Below are 20,901 nucleotides of genomic sequence, written 5' to 3'. Positions count from 1 at the left end.
GATAAATAAGATTGGAACCTGAATCTTTTATTTAAAAGGTCTGTGAATTTTTATTTAAAAGATTGAGACCCTCACTGAGTTGAAACCATATTTTGACACGATAACCGAGGCTTGAAACCGTAGCACTCATTAAAAACCCTAATCCATGCTTGAAGGACAACCGACATCATTTTTTTGGTTTCCTAATTGACATCAGAAAAACGTTTGATAGCATCTAAAATAGCCAAAACACGCAGGCTGATATTTTGAGTCAAATGCAAAACAACAATAAAAATGACTTCAAGTGTACCAAAACTGCCATAAATAAACTCGAAACTGGGGAGATTAAGAAAGTCCTGCCCCCTTGTTCGTGACGTCACGCCAGGATACTCCTTCACAAACTGCCTAGCTCCAGAATCAAAACAATGGCTTCAGATTCGGAGAAAATGCTTTCTTGTTACTCATCCAGTTATGAATATGATTCAAATAGTTGTGAAGAGGAAAGCATACATGTTTGCAATCGATTCAAGAAGTCCTCCCGTATCAATTCGAGCCGTCTGAACTCCTAATGTAGCGTGCCAGAAAATGCACAAGATGAAAAAGCCCCCCCCCCCCTTAAAAAAAATAAAAAAAACATTTTGACAGCATTTTAAAAGCATTTTCACAGCCCCTGCTTTTTTGAGTGGGAAGGTTGGTGCTGTTGTCGTCGCGGCTTGGAATTGAAGAGGATTTACGTGGGAAAGGAGACGTGAGAACGCCTCTTTTCATCAATGGATGCTACAGCTTCGTGTTTGCGTTCAACGTTTAGCTTGTAGTAGACGTGCACATTCCACCGGGACGTCCCGTTTCATGTAGAACTGCTTCATGTAAGAGGGTACAGAAAGTGCTAAAGAATGAATGACTCTGTGTCGTCATATTTTTTTTGTTTTTTTTTTTGACTTCAACATGGCTGCCGCAAGCTCCTGTATTTTGTTTTTCTACTTCTTTGTTTCCTTTCGTCTTTCTTTCCTAACTTTGCTGCTGTGAAATGTCCATTTTTTCCACTGCGAGACTCATAAAGGTACATCCAATCCAATGTCAGATCATTCAGAAGAATCTGCGAAACAGAGCTTTACTGAGCGAGTCACCTGTAAAAGTTGCGTCGAGCCCATTTGCCTTTCCACTCCTCTCCGGCCTGTGACATCAGCACCACTCGGGTGCACGCTTCTATATTTAGCTGCTCACTCCCCTGCCGGGTCTCACTACTCTCGTCAATGCCTCGGCTGAGCTTCCACTCCCTCGCTGCCCGACAAGCAGACGGGTTGTGGAATGCCTTAAAGGACAACCGACAGCATTTTTTTGTGTTTCCTAACTGACATCAGAAAAACGTTCGATAGCATCTAAAAAAGCCAAAACACACAGGCTGATATTTTGAGTCAAATGCAAAATACCAATAAAAACGACTTCAAGTGTCCCAAAACTACTTTGAAATGACCCTGGAAATGGCGAGTTTCAGAAGGTCCCGCCCCCTTGTCCGTGACATCACGCCAGGATACTCCTTCACAAACTGCCTTGCTCCAGAATCAAAACAATGGCTTCAGATTGGGAGAAGATGCTTTCTTGTTACTCATCCAGTTATGAATATGATTCAAATAGTTCTGAAGAGGAAAGCATACATGTTTGCCATCGATTCAAGAAGTCCTTCCGTATCAATTGGACTCCAATGTAGCGGGCAGAAAATGCACAAGATGGCGCACAAGCTCCATTGGAAATGGGCTGATTTGTCCGCTGGGAATTTGTGTCAACTTACACCTTCTTTATGCGCGTTATCGCAATTGGCTTCTGCGGGTGAGAAGCAGCACCCACACGCGCCAGCGTTCGCTCAACCCGGAAGTAACTCAGATAGAAAGCTAGGCAGCTAGCTAACGGACTAGCTAGATAGCCATACAGCTAATAAATAACCAGCCATATAACTAGCTAGCTAGACAGATAGCCAATACATAGCAAATAGATAGCCAGCTAGAGAGTTAGCTAACTAGCCAGGTAGCCATATAGCTAATAAATAGCCAGCCACATAGCTATATGTGCTAATAGCAAAGATAGCAAATAGATAGCCAGCCAGGTAGCTAGCTAATAAATAGCAAATAGAACTCCAGCCATGCGGCGCAGTCAATACAATAGCTAGTGTCGAACACAGAAATGGTTCCTTCAAATTTCGCAATCAACAATGTGTTTTCAGACCAAACAAAGTACACAAAATGCATTGTGTGCCGCTTTCTCGGTCAGGGGCGTTCCTTCCGTGACGTCACTTAGGGCTTCGTCATCAACTCGAAAACAAGACTATGAATATTCAGTGCAAGTGTTAAAAGGTAAAATCTTTGTCAAATGCGCACACTGGATTTTACAAATTATGGACGCAACTTGTCCGGTTGTCCTTTAACACTCTTAAAACGGGGTCCAAGCAAAGGACCAAAGAGGAAGAAATCAGAGGTAAAAATGGCGGAAAATGCAGTTAGGGCGGTGTTGGAAAATTGAATGGGGCAGCTCTCCCCCTCCCCCCACTTCCCTCGTACAAATCTCCACACTCTAATAACCCGAGGCCGCAGAGCGCTGCATTACGAATACGCGCTCTTCCAATGGCGGCTCACCAGCAGATTATAAAAGACTGCGTTGCGTGCGTGCGTGGGTGGGTGAGAACCGGGGGAGGTGGTGGGGTGCAAGGGGGGTCGTTGTGTGTTGGTTGGCTGGCATTTCAAACATCCTTCCTGCACAAAATAACAAGATAATCCACGAGCGTGTGACCATTTATTCAAGCTCGCGTTTCCGCACATTACGAAAGGGAATCGAGCTTTCGCCGTCAAGCCGACTTGCTTTTCCATCCGACGACGCTACGTTTTTAGAAACGGAATTGGTATTATCGAGGGGGAAATAAATGGTTCTTAACTCATTCACAAATTTATTCGTCAATTGAAAATATGACAAAGAGCGCCATTCCCGAATTTGTTGGGGTTTTGTTTTTTCCTGCTTGGGTGCCAATACAGCGCTCTCCAGACATCTGGCTGTTTTTTTTCTTCCACAAGTGGGCAGCATTTCACTTTTTTTCCATGTAAGCACATACAGCGATTCCTCGGTTTGCGAAGCCCTTGGCTAACGAACTTTTCGGCTTACGAACATTAAATGTATGAAATTTTACCTTGACATACAAACTATTTTTCGGGATACACACAGAGCGCCACAATGAGTGATGTGTCATTCGCGAACGAGCCCGCTCTTCTAACAACAAAATGGCAGCCGACTGTTTTTGTCCTATATTCCCCGCCCCCAGTCTTCGGTTAAAGCCACGTGATTGGTCAAGACGCAGCAGTGAGGGGAGGTGGTTCAGGCAGACGACAGAGAGAGTGAGGAAATGGATAGAAAACAGTGACATTTGGACTCGTTTCAACTTTGATAGTTCAAACGCAGAGTGTAGACTGCAAGGTCAAAATGTCCCATCAATCAGGATCCACAAATAACCCGCACGAGCCATCTGTACACTTCAGAGCTTACACAGACCTATTGATGCAAAAAGCTATCACCCCAGCTAAACAGAACACAATTGATGTGGAACAAGGTAAAATGATTGCAGAGAAAGCTGCTACAAGGGATCATTCCTCAAGATGGTGAAAGAAGAAGGCTACGTTCCTCATCAAGTGTTTAATGCTGAGGAAACCGGCCACTCCATTCCATCAAGCCATCAACAACCATCACAAAGGTCAATAAAACCACTTTATTATACAGTACAGTTTATTTCTTTCATTATAATACCATAATTGCTGCTGTGAAATGTAAATTTCTCCACCGTGAGACTAATAAAGGCATATCCAATCCAATCCAATCCAATAACACATTTATTATGCATAAAATAAGGTATATTCTGTGTAGTTTCCAAGGCTTAGAAGGTAGAAAATTTTGTTTTATGAGGACCTGGGAACGGATTATTCTCATTTTAATGGTTTCCTATGGGAAATTAAGTTTTGGGATACACACACTCTGTCTGGGAACCAATTAAGTTCATCAGCCAAGGTATCACTGTACCTAAAAACATGCGGATAATTGCCTATTTTTTAATGATGGTCCAAAGAGACAGGAAAGATGTAGTAGACTCTGTCGATGCGTCTCAAATCTCCAAAACGATCAAGACGCACATTTATTTCGAGCTAACACAAGCTTGCTGTCTGGCGGTGGCAGGCGGCCAATAGTGAAAAAAGGTCAAATCAGCAAGGTCGCAATGATCATCTCCGTTGGGAAAAAAATGGCCGACCGGCTGTGTGATGATTTCTAAATGCTAACACAAACATTGCCCGCTTCTCACAACTTGCCTGAACAAAATGAAGCTCCTAGAAAAGTAGTTTTGACAATCCAACCACGGGCTACATTTAGCTTTAGTGCACTCCGTGCCTTGGTTTCTCCCAACAACAATTCTAAATATAACCCCCCACAACTGGAGCAAATGTTGAATAATGAAGCTCACACTTTCAAACTTTTGCGAGTAAGATTCAAAGCATTGAAAGCTTCTTCTAGCTAAATAAATTCTTACAGACTAGAAGTAATCAAGTAGGGCTGGGCAATATAATAATAATACATTTCATTGATAAGCGCCTTTCAAAATGGAGAAAATGCATCGAAAACAGTGACATTTGGACTCGTTTCAACTTTGATAGTTCTAAGGCAGAGTGTAGACTGCAAGGTTAAAATATAACATCAATCAGGCTCCACAAATAGCCCGCACAAGCCATCTGTACACTTGATGTAAAAAGCTATCAAGCCAGCTAAACAGAACACAATTGATGAGGAACTAGGTAAAATTATGGCAGAGAAAGCACCTTTCAAAACTCTCAAGGACACTTTACAGTTACAGGATATTTATTTTCCTGCGGGTGAGCAATAGCAGCCACACGCGCCAGCGTTCGCTCAACCAGAAAGTAACTCAAATAGATAGAAATCTAGCTAGCTGGCTAATAGATACAGTAATAATAATAATAATAATACATTTCATTTGTAAGCGCCTTTCAAAACTCTCAAGGACAATTTATAGTCACAGGATATTTTTTCTGAGGGTGAGCAGCGGCATCCACACTTGCCAGCGTTCACTCAACCCGGAAGTAAGTCAAATAGATAGAAAGCTAGCTAATAGATAGAGTAATAATAATAATAATACATTTCATTTATAAGCGCCTTTCAAAACTCTCAAGGACAATTTACAGTCACAGGATATTTTTTCTGCGGGTGAGCAGCGGCAGCCACACGCGCCAGCGTTCACTCATCCCGAAAGAATGAGTTTAACTCATTCACTGCCAATTTATTCGAGAATTGAAAATATGACAAAGAGCGCCATTCCCGAATATTATGGACTACAAACTCAATATTCTGTGAGTAAAAATGACAAAAACCCTGACAGTGGAGTGGACCCATTTTTGCACATCGTCTGGCAGTGAATTAGTTAATGATCGCTTAAAATGTAAATGTTTATGCAAAAGAAACATCATCGTGGCCGAACGTTTTATTGTAATTCATCGATGGGCTGACCGTCTTCCAATTTTTTCAGCATTTGCGCATTGCAAGATGGTTCTCGGTGTCCATGCACGGCTGGAAAGGAGAGCCGCGCGGCAACCTCGCTGCTCTTTCTGCTCGACGCTTGAAGCAATCGTGTCTCTACCATCCCCCAAACACTCCCCTCGCCATTCCCTCCTCCTTCCATTCCACAGATCGGAGGAGGAGGGCCAAGAGGATAAAATGGCGTGGGAAGGGTTAAGCCCAAAGTGCTCCATCTGCTTCCTGTTCTGTTTCTGCGGCTGACTGCTGGCCTCTGAGCAGCTTTCAAGCAGCCCGCCCGATGCAACACATTCCGACAACACGACTGACGACACACAAGACAATAACAACGCCAGTAACCATTCAAATGTTCGGAATACACTGATACCTTGGCTTACAAACTTAATTGGTTCCCAGGCAGAGCGGGTTATTCGTGGAGCCTGATTATTGGGATATTTTGACCTTGCAGTCTGCACTCTGCCTTTGCATTTAAACAGCTTCTTCCCCCAAGCCATTAACTCTTTGAACTCTTTCAACAGTAGCCAAAATGGAACTGTATAGTGCCACTTAGCAGTTTTTTTGACAACGATACTAGTGCAGCGTGTTCTACCGGAAACAAATTCCTTGTGTGTCCTACATACTTGGCAATAAAGATGATTCTGATTCTGATTCTGATTAAACTATCAAAGTTGAAACCAGTCCAAATTTGACTGTTTTCTATCCATTTTCTCACTCTCTCTCTCTCTCTCTCTCTCTGTTGTCTGCCTGTCTCTTTAATGTTTAAACCACCTCGCCTCACTGCTGCCTTCTTGACCAATCAAGAAAGGACAAAAATGAGTCGGCTGCCATTTTCTTGTTAGAACGGGCTTGTTCGCGAATGACACATCACTCATTGTGGCGCTCCGCGTCTATCCCGAAAAATGGTTTGTATGCCAATGTTAAATTTTTATACATTTAACGTTGGTAAACCAAAAAGTTTGTAAGCCAAGGGGTTCGTAAACCGAGGTATCACTGTAATGACTTAAAAAGGACTTGAATGTAAGCCTTGTCCGATAGCTGCAAAGATGTGATAGAAGTCGATATTCTTCTTGATGTTAAGGTTACGCCAGATATAACTTTGTCAATGTGCTAAAGACACATTTACCGCTCGCTAAATCCATGACTGCTGGGAAAATGTTTTAATCAGGTGCCACCCGTAGCTCGGAAATGACAGTAAATAGCTTTTAAATGTCAGGAAAAAGCGCAAGTCAATCTTTTTAGCCGTACTTCCCACAAACCAAGCACTTTTCTACACGATAAAACGCAGCAAAGTGAACGCAAAAACTTGTTGAATGGGCTGATAATTACGAAGGCAGAGAGGAGCGCACATTTACACCGAGGCAAACAATAAGGTCAGTTTCTCCCGGGAGGGGTGTTGCCTTTCGAACGGAGCGCAGCCACTCGAAACCAAGGTCACAAAAAAACAAGGTTACGAAAATAAAGAAGAAAGGGGGGGGGGGGATTTGATCAATGAAAACAAGGAATCAAAAACTACAAATATTGAATAAAAAAGTAACATTCATTTATTTATGTAATTTCTTTAATGTATGGCAAAATGTGAAAAATGGAAATGCCAGTGACAGCTTGGCTTACGAAATTAACTGGTTCCCAGACAGAGTGTGTAAGGCGAAAAGTGTGTATCCCAAAAATGTATTTTCCATAGGAAACAATTAAAATGAGAATAATCCGTTCCCAGGTCCCCATATAACATAATTTTCTACTTTCTAAGCCTTAAAACTACACAAAATATACCTTATTTTATGTAGAAAAAATATGCTATGATATTATAGATTTAAAGAAATAAATTGTATTGTATAATAAAGTCATTTTATTGACCTTTGTGATGGTTGTTGATGGCTTGATGGAATGGAGTGGAGTATTAACCCATGATGACTGCCTCCCATGTTCTTCTCTGCAAAGAATAATTGACAAATACTTCATTTGTGCTTCTATAAACGGAGCTTAAGCTCCCGTTTGGTCTGATCTGCCCAAAGGACTTTCTCCAGGATGCTTTGTGGCTTGTCAATTTGCATGTTGGCAAATGGTAGCCTCAGTCTCCAGTTATTTCGGGATCCCTTGGTGGCTTTTTCTTTAAAAGCAGAGACCAACAATTTTGGAAGATGTATTTTGAGATATACTAACTAGACAAAAACAAAATGTTCAGTGATACCTCAGCTTACGAACGTTTTATCTCACGAACTTTTCGCCTCACGAACATTAAATTGGCGAGCATATAGGCTTGGCTGGTGGACTAGTTTTCGGCGGAACAACACCAAACCACACGGTCAAACATCGCCACGGTGGCTGGCGGACTAGTTTTCGTCACCCCCTTTCTTTGAGTGCGGATGTGGTTTGTTATCGAGGATACTTTTGCTATTATGTGACCGAAAAAGACCCCACCACAGGCTAGTGTTAAGCCAAAGAAAACACAAAACAAAAACTTCTGTTGATTTGATTTAATGAAAAGCAGCTAGCAAGGGACAGCGTGAGTGAGGGTCTTGTGGCCGAGAAAACATGGCAACTTTACTCAGATATCATCAAGAGGCAACCTGGAAGTTTGTCATCCATTGAAAACTATCATCACAAAGGTAAATAAAACAACTTTATTATACAGTACAGTTTACATCTGTGTAAGCTCTCAGTCGTACAGGAGTGGTCCATCGATGAAAAGGTTTCTTCAACCGTCATCTGTACTTCTTTGAAGGTGTCGGACGTTTCGCTTCTTATCCAAGGAGCAGCGGCAGCCACACGCGCCAGCGTTCACTCAACCCGGAAGTAAATAGATAGAAAGCTAGCTAATAGACAGCCAGCTAGACAACTAGCCATATAAGTAGAAGCTTAACTGACGAAGCTTCTTGGATGAGAAGCGAAATGTCCGACACCTTCAAATAAGTACAGATGATGGCTGAAGAAACCTTTTCATCGACAGTACAGTTTATTTATTTAATTACAATACAATAGAACATTTATTATATGTAAAACAAGTTATATTTTGGGACATTTTAAGGCTTATTTAGTAGAAAATTATGTTTTATGGGGACCTGGGAACAGATTATTCCCCTTTTAATGGTTTCGTATGGGAAATAAATGTTTGGAAGATGAACTTTTCGCCTCGCACACTTTCTCAGAACCAATTAAGTTCGTAAGCTGAGGTATCACAGTATGGATGTATGTTTGGAGACTGTCTTAGAAGAGATGGACAGAAACAAAGTAATCTCACCTATACCACCCTCAAGAACGACCAAGCAGCTTTAAAAATTAGTCAACAAAACCAGTATTTGGTGTTCCGGCCACTTTTGATGCGATCTTTGGTCATACACAAGAAAAAAGTGATGTATGATGAGTGTTAATAGTTCAGTTCAAATGTTGAATGGAGCAGACGATGGCTTATTTTCACACGCATTGCCTTAAAAACTCAACACGAACGTCTATGGCTCCTGACGTGAATGCTAGCTTTGTATGTCGCCGCAGGGTATGCTCAAGCGGAAATGCAGGATTGACGGAGACGCATCAACTTCCAATCTTTGAAGCCGCGTGACGTCGAGTGATATGTGGAATTCGTCCACCCAAGATGTAAGCATCCTGTGATGCTAGTTGCTATCAGCACTCTTGCCACAGTGACTTGTCTGTTTCCTGAAAACAGACTCCTTTTCTATACAGTGTAACTGTGCCGTCTGCCCGAAGGAGAGGACGAGAAACCCAAGAGAGGAGGAAGAAGGCATGGTGGGGGGCAAAACAAAGCCTCTATAGTCGTCTCTCCAGCCGGACAAGGCCGAGTCGCTCTTCCCGGGGCGAGTTATGTAACGTGACAGGCAAGGCCCACTTCCGTGTTCAGGGCTGAAGCATACACTAATCCCCAGTGAGGAACAAGCCCCATTTGGGGCAAAGAGGAGATCGAGTACAAAGAGGAAAGGAGCGAGCAAGGTGTGATTACAAGAAGTTCAGACTTTCATCTTGCCAAATCCAAACGCGGACTACTTCCTTTTCAGCTTTGCTACGGAGATAACCGCCCTATCCACTTTCGAGGACTTGCACACCGCAAGCATCCAAACAAGGGCGCGGAAAATCCGACTGGACCCTCCGCACCCTGCCCACTACCTTTTCCAGCGACTCCCCTCAGGCGGGCGCTACTGATCCATGCGCACCAAATCCAGCAGACATTTAAACAGCTTCTTCACCCAGGCCATTAACGCTTTTAACAGTAACCCAAATAGAACTGTATAGTGCCTATTTGCAATTTTTTTGGTGATGATACTAGTGCAGTGTTCTACAGGAAACAAATTCTTTGTGTGTTCTACATACTTGGCAATGAAGATAAAGATGAGATAACAAAATGTTTAAAGTACAGTCGAACCTTGTTACAACATATCCCGAGGCACATGACAAATATGCATGTTGTAATGTTAGCTTGTTGGAACCATTGCTAATAAAATGGCCGCCGACCACAATAAACGCATGCGAAAACGGCAATACTTGCAAAAGCAGTACAAACAACATATTCAGCGCTCACAGTTGATAAATACAACATAAGTAAGTAAGTAAAACAAACTGACTGGATTTTAAAAGTGTATCTTTGTGATTATTCATGTATAAAAGGCTGGAAATTCCTAAGGATACAATTTTGCCCTTAACCTTTATTTTCCCCACAATGAGGAAATTTGCAAACTACGAACATAACTAGGAACAGATTACAATAAAATACATAGATGTAGATAGCGCTTTAAGAACAGCTGAAGCTGAAACAAAGTGCTTAACATGGACAACTATCATATACAGGAAATAAAGCAGTCACAACAATAGTAGAAAGCACCAGGGAGTTAAACTAAGATCAAGTCCTAATCATGCCGAGTCAAATGCCAAAAGTATACGTTAGTATTAAAGAGGCGGGTTTTACAAATGGGCAACAAGGGGGCGTGCCGAATGTTCAGTGGCAGGTCCTTCCACAGAGTGGGAACAGCAACAGAACAGGTTCGATCCCCTCTGAGCCTCCGTTTAGTTTTTGGCACATCTATTAATGTCTGGTCAGCAGACCTGAGGTGCCGAGAAGGTGTGTAGAGGTGGATGAGCTCGGACAGGTGAGGCCATTTAAAGATTTGAAAACAAATAATAAGATCTTGAAAAGAAGTCTAAAATGTATAGGGAGCCAGTGATGGGATGCCAGAATAGCAGTTACAGTGTATGCTCCCTCTTAGGAGTACCAGTCAAGAGGCGAGCAGCAGCATTCTGAACCAGCTGGAGACGGTTCATGGTTCATTTGCAAACAGTCATTCATTCTCAATGTGATGTCTTCAACATGCCTTTTTTGTTCACAAGGAAGAACTGGGAGAGGCTCAGCATTTTATGAACTGTGTCAGCAAATAGTGCAACAGTTTAAGAATATTTCTCATTGGACAAAACGCTCGGGGATTTCATCATTCTCATGGTGATCAGAAGATCATAAAAATACTCAGAGAGTCTGGAGAAAACTCCGCAGTAGGCGTTAAGGCTGAAAACAAACAATAAAAAAGGCCTGTGACCTTTGACCCCTCATGCGGCGGTGTCATTGTGCAATGGGCCTTGCCAGATGGGCTCAGGAAATAACAGAAATGCCGGCAAGCTTCTCGAAGCTATGAGTGTCTACGTCGCGGGTCACGATCCACTTCTGTGGAGGAACCACGAATGCTGAAAAGTACGTGGCAGTTGTTGGAGAAACGCGGCGTGATATCCAAGCGCCATTTGTCTTTTTCAGAGGACATCCGTCCTTATTTCATTAAGATGCCAAGCCGCAAACCAAAACAGCGAGACTCCATTGTAAAAGAGTGTGAGGACCGCCTCCCAGTTGGACATGTGTGGCATGTTATCAGTTGCAAAATCCACCGTTGGAGACCCTTGGGCTTTTGAGCAACTCGAGATGTACATTGGTCAAGAGCGGGAAAAAAATTCCATAGCCAAAAAGTTCCAACAATTAGTGTCCATTTAAGCCTCAAATGTCTGATTGATATAATCTTGGCATACAAACTAGTTTTCAGCGGACGAACCGAATCACACAGCGCCACGGTGGCTGGCGGACTAGTTCTCGGCGGATGAACACCAAACCACACGGTCGAACAGCGCCACCCTGGCTGGCAGGCTAGGTTTCCACACCCCTTTTCGAGTGCAGATGTGGTTTGTTTACTTTTGCTATTATGGGACCGAAAAAGACCCCTCCAAAGGCTAGTGTTAAGCCTAAGAAGACATGAAAGTGAATTACAGTTATTTGTGTGACTTAGCGTCCCTGTACCAGTATGCTAAGTCGACCATTGCTACGTGTGGCGAAGGGTGTTTCTGTGTTGCCTAAGCACTGTCTCAGGCAATAGAAGAGGTTGAAAAACTGTTGATTTGGATTAACGAAAAGCAGCTAGCAGGGGAGAGTGTAAGTGAGGGTATTATCGCCGAGAAAGCACGGCAACTTCACTCGGATATCATCAACAGGCAACGACATCAACTACTGTCACAAAGGTCAATAAAACGACTTTATTACACAGTAGTTTATTTCTTTAATTACAATACAATAGCACATTTATTATACATAAAATAAGGTATATTTTGTGTAGTTTTAAGGCTTTTTTCGTAGTAAATTATCTTTTATGGGGACCTGGGAACGGATTATTCTCATTATAATGGTTTCCTATTGGAAATTCATGTTTGAAATACACACTTTTCACCTTATACACACTTTATGGGAACCAATTAAGTTTGTAAGCCTAGGTATCACAGTACAGTGATACCTTGGCTTACGAACTTAATTGGTTAATAAGAATTATTGTTGATTAGAGTACCAGTAATCGTAATACTCATTCACTGCGATGCATCTAGCCTTGGCCAATTCTCAAAACAGTAAATATCAAATGAAATGAAGAGACGCCGACAACACTGGCACTAACCGTGCAGCCCAGGTGGAAGGATTTAAAGCGGTTAAAAATAAAAGAGCCATTCAGATTTTGCTGAGCTGCTTGCCTGCAAACCACGTGACTGGCATCACATGAGGAAATGGTGGAGGAGGGAGGAAGGAGGGTGGTACATCGCTGCATCGCTGCTGCGCGTGTGTGCCTGCGTGCCCACAGGCACAGTGTGTATTCCACTCCTGGCAACCGTAATAAGCTTTGTGAACAGTTTCCTTGGTTGCCATCGACAGTAAGCAGAGAGAGGCGGCTCGGGGAGGTAAACACAAGCAGCTCTGACTGGTGCAACGCCGCATGTAGAGAGGCAGGAAAGGCTATCGGGAATGGAGAACGTGGAGGGATGATCGATGAAAAGGTTTCTTCAGCCGTCGTCTGTACTTCTTTCAAGGTGTCCGACGTTTCGCTTCTTATCCAAGAAGCTTCGTCAGCAAACTAATGTATTGCTGGTAGTTTCAGCCCTATATACTATATATATATCCCTACTGTCCGACTGAGAGTTTACACAGACGTGTAGGGATGATGTATGAATGTGAAGCACAAGAGCACAAACCATCTGTACTATTTGAAGAGAACATACAAGCAAGGGAACCAGCTATGAAAGACGTTTATAGTGTGTCTGACTGCATCTGTTGCAATATCACAACTTCTAAGATATACAACGCAGAACTCCTTGAGACACTTTATGCAAAAATCTATCCATTCCATCAAACCATCAACGACCATCAAAAATGTAAATAAAACGGCTGTATTATACAGTACAGTTTATTTCTTTAATTACAATACCATAGCACATTTATTATACATAAAAAGGTATATTGTGTGTAGTTGTAAGGCTTATTTAGTAGAAATTTATGTTTTATGGGGACCTGGGAACGGATTATTCTCATTTTAATGGTTTCCTATGGGAAACGAATGTTTGGAATACACACTTTTCGCCTGATACACACCATCTGGGAACCAATTAAGTTTGTAAACCAAGGTATCACTGTATACAGATAGATTCCCGACTATGTGAACCGTTTGAATTGTAACTTCATTTCTACAGACATCCGCGATTATTGAGATGGTGATTCGTGTGTGTGTGTGTGTGTGTGTGTGTGTGTGTGTGTGTGTGTTCTCGTTTGTGCTCCCCGGTGGGGACACAAACCTGACGGCACACAAACTGGTGGGGACTCATTTACCTCTAAAGTGAGGTCCTCACGGGCAAATTGCTCTTAAAAACTTCAAAACATGTTTGAAAGACCTGAAAACTTAAAATCAAGAAATATGCCAATTTAAAGTGATTTCTGAGTGAGCACAGGCTAAAAAAATGGGTCCTAAAATCGAATTTTTTATGAGTCTTATAAATATATTTTTTTTCATGTTTGAAATTGTGTCCCGACGGGCATTCCTTTGCACACATCGTCCCCACCGCATGGCAAAAATGTGTATGTGTGTGTGTGTGTGTGTGTGAAATACATCTGGTAATCTGTTCTGCATGTCTGAGCGAAACACTTGCTAAAGTAGGGATTGGGTGGGAACAGGAGCTAGTTCTGCGGGACAGAAACGGTGACCTATTTTTCTTTGGCAACAACACAACCTCCTGACAATGAACAACAAGGCACAAGTTCAGCGTGCGCTCGCTAAGCCCTGCTCTTATTGCATACATTCCAACGGATAGTGCGCGACGCTAATATGCTTTCCGACGGAGGACTGCTACGACAGACTGAATGCTTGATGCTTACAAGCTGTACATGTGCACGTAAATACAGAAAAATAGCCGTCTCCAATCTAAGAGATGTAAATGTTAGCGTCTCATGCTACTGCAAATCAATTTAATGTTCCGGTAAAGTGACAAATGAATCAAACGTGAAGGCAAATATGTTAAATGCCCCCCACGCATGTTGCCAGATCCTGGCTTGGGATGTTGATATTTTGAAAAAGGGGGGGTTAACATTCCACAAAAAGTGCCTTGTCAGACTGTGAGAACCAGCGGTGACTGATCACCGCGCCGCGTTTGCGCAACTACAACTTGCCTGAAGCAAACAGTTTAAAGGACAACCGACACCATTTTTTGGTTTGCTAACTGACATCAGAAAAACGTTTGATAGCATCGAAAATAGCCAAAACACGCAGTATGATATTTTTAGTCAAATGCAAAACACCAATAAAAATGACTTGTGTCCTAAAACTGCCACAAAGTGAGCTCGGAACTGGGCGGATTCAGAAAGTCCAGCCCCCTTGTTCGTGATGTCACTATTGGTCACAAACTGCCTTGCTCCAGAATCAAAACAATGGCTGCAGAGAGTTCAGATTTAGAGAAGATGCTTTCTTGTGACTCATCCAGTTATGAATATGATTCAAATAGTTCTGAAGAGGAAAGCATAAATGTTTGCCATCGATTAAAGAAGTGCTTCCGTATCAATTCGAGCCGTCTGGACTCCAATGTAGCGCCCAGAAAATGCACAAGATGGCGCACAAGCCCTGTTGGAAATGGGCTGATTTGTCTGCTGGGAATTTGTGTCAACACGGTGTTTTCAGATGAAAAACAGTACCCAAAATGCATGGTGTGTCACTTTCTCGGTCAGGGGCATTCCCTCCGTGACGTCACTTAGGGCATCGTCATCAACTCGAAAACAAGATTTCCTGAATATTCAGTGTGAATCTTAAAACGTAAAATCTAGCTATATGTGCTGGAATCTTTGTCAAATGTGCTCAGTAGTCATTTTACAAATAATGGACGCAACTTGTCCGGTGGTGTCGATTGTCCTTTAACGCTCTTCAATCAAAAAACATTTGATGGCATGCGAACACCAATGGGATGCCACCAGGGCCACGGAAATATCCAGGATCTCTTTCTCTCTTCATAGCACTTCTACAGTTATCCGAAGAGCTAATACACTGATACCTCAGCTTACGAACGCTTCAGTTTAGAAAGTTTTTACCTTACGAACATTAAATTCGCGAGAATATAATCTTGGCATACGAACTAGTTTTCGGGAAACACACAAAGCGGCACAATGGCTGGAGGCCTAGTTTTCGGCAGATGAACACCAAACCACACGGTCAAACAGCGCCAAGGTGGCTGGCGGACTAGTTTTCATCACCCCTTTCCTTGAGTGCGTACATGGTTTGTTATCAAGGCTACTTTTGCTATTATGGGACCAAAAAAGAACCCGCCACAAGCTAGTGTTCAACCGAAGAGGATACAAAACCAAATTACGGTCGAGCAGAACAAGGGGGTCATCAAAAAACACCAACGAGGTGTGCGTTTGTGTGATTTAGCGTCCGTACCAGTACGCTAAGTCGACCATTGCTACGTGTGGCTAAGGGTGTTTCTGTGTTCTCTAAGCAACAGTGTCAGGCAATAGAAGAGGTTGAAAAACTTCTGTTGATTAGAATTAATGAAAAGCAGCTAGCAGGGAAGTGTGAGTAAGGGTATTATCGCCGAGAAAGCACGGCAACTTCACTCTGATATCATCAAGAGGCAACCTGGAAGTTCGTCATCCATTGACAACTACCATCACAAAGGTAAATAAAATGACTTTATTATAAAGTACAGTTTATTTCTTCAATTACAATACAATAGCACATATATTATACATGAAATAAGATATACTTTGTGTAGTTTTAAGGCTTATTTAGTCGAAAATTATGTTTTGTGGGGACCTGGGAATGCATTATTCTCAAATTATGAAATAAATGTTTTGTTTCGCCTTACACACACTTTCTGGGAACCAGAGGTAATGCATTATTGGGGACCTGGGAACGGATTATTCTCATTTTAATGGTTTCATATGGGAAATGAATGTTTGGAATACACACTGGGAAGCAATTAAGTTCGTAAGCTGAGGCATCACTGTATATCGCAAAAACTAACATGATACACATCTGTCTGGCAAAAACATAACCGAACGCATTCCACTTGAACGCTTGGGAAACCAAAGCACAGTACGTATCCCACACTCATTTTAAATTGACATTGGTGATTGAGATATTCTTTTAAAAATGAGTATCTTAAGTATCTTATTGTAACTCTATACATGTATTAAACATTAGGGAAAAAGAGATTGTTCATCAACATACCGATTCCATGGTTGTGGGAGAATATCAGTGGGTTAAAATCCAAAAAGAGAAGCACCAGAGAATCTTCGGGTGTCCAATGATCCTGAAAAATGACACAAAAAAAGATGAATAAGGACAATAAGGGCAACCAAAGCATGGTGGAAAATAGGATCTCGCCTCGTTTCACAGTTTTACCTCAATTTAGTTGTATTAATACTGCTCCAAATGACAACAAAAGTTGTATCGGTTCACTTTACACATGGGAAAGTCACAAGATGCCACTCCTTGCTGATTAAGACTGAATGAGAGAGACACAACTGAACCCCATGTGAGTCATAGTCACAATCAGCTTTATAGATATATAGCTATAGCTTGCTAGATAGTTAGCTAGCTACATAGCAAGCTAGATAGCTAGCTAAATAGCTAGATAGAGATCGGTAGCTAGCTAGATTAAGATCGCTAGCTAGATAGAGATAGGTAGCTAACGAGCAAGATACGTAGAGATCGCTAACTAGTGAGGTACGTAGAGATAGCTAGCTAGCAAGATATATAGAGATCACTAACTAGCGAGATACGTAGAGATAGCTAGCGAGATACATAGAGATCGCTAACTAGCGAGATACGTCGAGATAGCTAGCTAGCGAGATACATAGAGATAGCTAGCGAGATACACAGAGATAGCTAGCTAGCTAGCGAGAGAGAGACAGAGAGAAACACAGAGAGAGAGAGATCGCTAGATAGCTACCTAACTAGATAGAGATACCGAGCTAGTTAGATAGAGATTGCTAGCTAGTGAGATACATAGAGATAGCTAGCTAGAAAGATACATAGAGATAGCTAGCAGAGAGAGACAGACAGAGAGATAGAGAAAAGAGGTAGATAGATTGCTAGATCGCTAGATAGCTACCTAGCTAGATAGAGATAGCTAGTTAGTTAGATAGGGAATGCTAGCTAGATACATAAAGATAGCTAGCAAGCTAGATAGAGCGAGCTAGCTAGCTAGATAGAGATACCGAGATAGATAGCTCGATAGATAGCTACATAGATAGCTGTCGATCAATTCACCCAATCAGTCAATCTGCGTCGGATACTCAATCCTCCATTTAGCAACCCAAACAAATCACAGAGCGCATGCGAGTCATTCATTCTTCAGTACTTTCTGTACTCTGTTTGTGACATGAAGCAGTTATAGATGAAAGAGGAGATAGATAGGTAGATAGATCGCTAGATAGCTATCTCGCTAGATAGAGATAGCTAGCTAGATACATTGAGATAGCTCGCTAAATAGAGAGAGATAGATGGAAAACTAGATAGAACTAGCTCGTTAGATAGATGGAGATAGCTAGCTAGATAGCTAGCTAGATAGATAGCTGTCGATCAATTCACCCAATCAGTCAATCCTCCATTTAGCAACCCAAACAAAAGCGACGTTAGAGAATGCATGCGAGTATCGGGAGTGTGCTGTCAGTATTGTGTAAAATCCTTTCCTTGTGTACGTTCAAATCTGCAAGTGTGGCGTTTTATATTATCGGGATTTGAATTTCATTGCCCTACATTGAAAAGTTGAGCCATAGAATAGTCTGGGTAGAAGCTAGTTGTCCCCGCGAAGGCACATTCTAGGCAAGCTAAACGCAAGAAAATGTATTTAAAACCCAAACCTGATCTAAGTGGCACAACAATGTGGTCATACGGGTGAAAAAACAGGAAGACCAAGCAAACCTAAACAGGGCAGACCCCCCATCGCCCCCATGCAGTTCTGCTCGGGTTTCAAATCTTCCTCGATAGGCGCCCCTTTCCCATGTTCCCTCGCAACCACGAGGACGAGGGTTTATCGGGATTTAGGAGGCGGGACATGGGAGCGTATTTAACAGAGGCCCAGTGTTGGGCTAAATGGGTTACATTCCAGACAGTGGAGTTTGGCTTTTTTTTTTCATTAGAACCCACAATTGCCCCCCCCCCCCCCCCCAATCTAGGTCGCAAATAATGAATAGCGTGTGACAACTGCGTCAACAAAAATATATCAGTTACAATGTTATACCAAACTGTTTGTGATCAATTCCAAATTGTTGGGATACACTTGCATCAACGACTTGAAGGACAACAGACAACTTCGGACAAGTTCAAATTATCGTAGAGAAAGCACCTCCAAGGGATCATTCCTCAAGGAGAAAATTATGGTTCATGGGGACCTGGGAACGGATTATTCTCATTTTAATAGTTTCCTATGGGAAATTAATTTTTGGGATACACACTTTTCGCCTTACACACTCTGTCTGGGAAGCAATTAAGTTCCTAAGCCAAGGTATCACTGTACATACATATTGATTTATATGCCGCGTTAAAGGACAACCGACACCTCCGGACAAGTTGCGTCCATAATTTGTAAAATGGCTTCAAATGACTTCTACTGAGCGTATTTTACAAAAAGATTCCACCGCATATAGCGATATTTTACATTTTAAGACTCACGCTGAATATTCTGGAAGTCTTGTTTTTGAGTTGGTGACGAGTCCGTACGTGACGTCACAAAAGGACAGCCCCCTGACCGAAAAGACATTTTTGGTCTGAGAACCGTGTTGCACCCAAAAGCCGCCAGAAGAGGGCGTCCAATCACCATATAAGGAATTTATCAGCTTGTGAAAACGGAGGTGGCCACAGGAGGTTGCCATTTTGTGCCTCTTTTTTTGGGTGAGAGATTTTCCCCCAATGTTGCCTAAAAAAGGCACAAATATATTCTTTAATCGATTGCAAACGTGTATGTTTTCCTCTTCAGAACTATTTGAATCATATTCATAACTGGATGTGTAACAAGAAAGCATTTTCTCCGAATCTGAAGCCATTATTTTGATTCACTAGCAATGCCAGACGTCTTGGCCTGACGGCACGAACTGGGGGCGGGACTTTCTGAAAATGCCCAATTCGCAGCTCAATTTTTTTGCAGATTTTGGACACTAAGTCATTTTTATTGCTGTTTTGCATTTGACTAAAAATATCATCCTGCATGTTTCGGGTATTTTAGATGCTATCAAACGTTTTTCTGGTGTCAGTTAAAAAACAAAAAAAGTGTCGTCGGTTGTTCTTTAAATTTGCATGTACTCTCAATAAATAGCTTGGCAGAGGGCTGCAGAATTCAGATGTCTGTCATGAATGGCTGCATCTCCTGCCGGCAGTCAAAGAAAATCTTTCTGGCCTTACTATCGTTGGCTAATATCATCAGCGAGGCATTGGAGTAGAAAGGCCAGAAGTAGATGGAGGCAGAATAGCAGGTGGGTGCCGTAAAAGAGGATTAAGGCCAGACCTCACTGGGACGGCCTACATGGCAAGGAGGATGATAGATGAGTATTTATTTGTGTTTTGCACCGGAGTGGAACCTGTTGTGGCTTCCCAGCGGGTAGCGGAGGATTGAAGGATTGGAATGATCCAACCAGGAAGTAACCACCCCCCCACCCCTCCTGCCTCTACCCTTCCGCTCCTCTAGAAACAATACAAAAGGAGATGTCGGCCAACTGAGGACAAAACAGCTGAAGTCAACCAAAAATAGAAGCAATCTCTGAACGACATCATAAATCGAGACATGATTAGCTGGCTATCTAGCTAACTACCAAGCTTGCTATATAATTGCTATTTATTAGCTATCTGGCTGACTATCTTTTAGTTATATAGCTAGCTGTCTAACTGGCTAATCTATGTTTTGCTGTTGTCAAGGTAACAAGCTCGCAGGACTGATGGGAAGGAAAATATCTCATTCAGAAAAAAAATATCCTCAAACGGGAAACGCGAGTGTGCCGTGCATCATAATCTTCAGTCTGAATCATGTTATGTTTTGAATGTGCTAAGTAGTATAATGTAAAGCTAGCTAGCTAGCTATAAGCTACGTCCTCAGAGCTTTGAATGGTGCTGATAAATACATTTTCTTATTATTAGTAGCTATTGATTAGCTAGCTAGTTGAATGTGCTAGTAGTATAATAAAGCTAGATAGCTATTAGGTGTTAACTATTAGCTATATAACTATCTAGTTATCTAGCTATCTATTAGCTATGTCCTTGAGAGCTTTGAAAGGCACTTATAAATACAATGTATTAATATTAGTAGCTATCTATTAGCTAGTTAGTTGAATGTGCTAAGTAGTATAATGTAAAGCTAGCTATTAGCTATATAGACAACTAGCTAGCTATCAATTAGCTATGTACTTGAGAGTTTTGAACGGCGCTTATAAATACAATGTATTATTAGTAGTAGTAGTAGTAGTAGCTATCTATTAGCTAGCTAGCTTTCTATCTATTCGAGTTACTTCAGGGTTGAGTGAATGCAGGCGCGTGTGGCTTGAGTTTTTAAAGGCGCTTAGAAATTCAGTGTATTATTTGTATT

At 42.0% G+C, this 20,901-nt stretch overlaps 1 protein-coding gene across 2 annotated transcripts in view; it reads right to left on the bottom strand.

Annotated features, from left to right (window-relative positions):
- The window catches only part of ankrd11 (ankyrin repeat domain 11), an 88,935-nt gene that overhangs the window by 49,416 nt on the left and 18,618 nt on the right, over positions 1–20,901 (bottom strand). For both annotated transcript variants that reach the window (XM_088991417.1, XM_088991416.1), the window contains exon 2: positions 16,554–16,635. The gene's annotated coding sequence lies outside the window, so the exon portion shown is untranslated. The remainder of the gene's footprint in view (positions 1–16,553; positions 16,636–20,901) is intronic.

Source organism: Hippocampus bargibanti, linkage group LG03, assembly GCF_051943395.1.
Source record: "Hippocampus bargibanti isolate YZ-2025 linkage group LG03, ASM5194339v1, whole genome shotgun sequence".
Classification (NCBI taxonomy): Eukaryota; Metazoa; Chordata; class Actinopteri; order Syngnathiformes; family Syngnathidae; genus Hippocampus; species Hippocampus bargibanti.
This window is presented reverse-complemented; position numbering and strand designations above follow the sequence as displayed.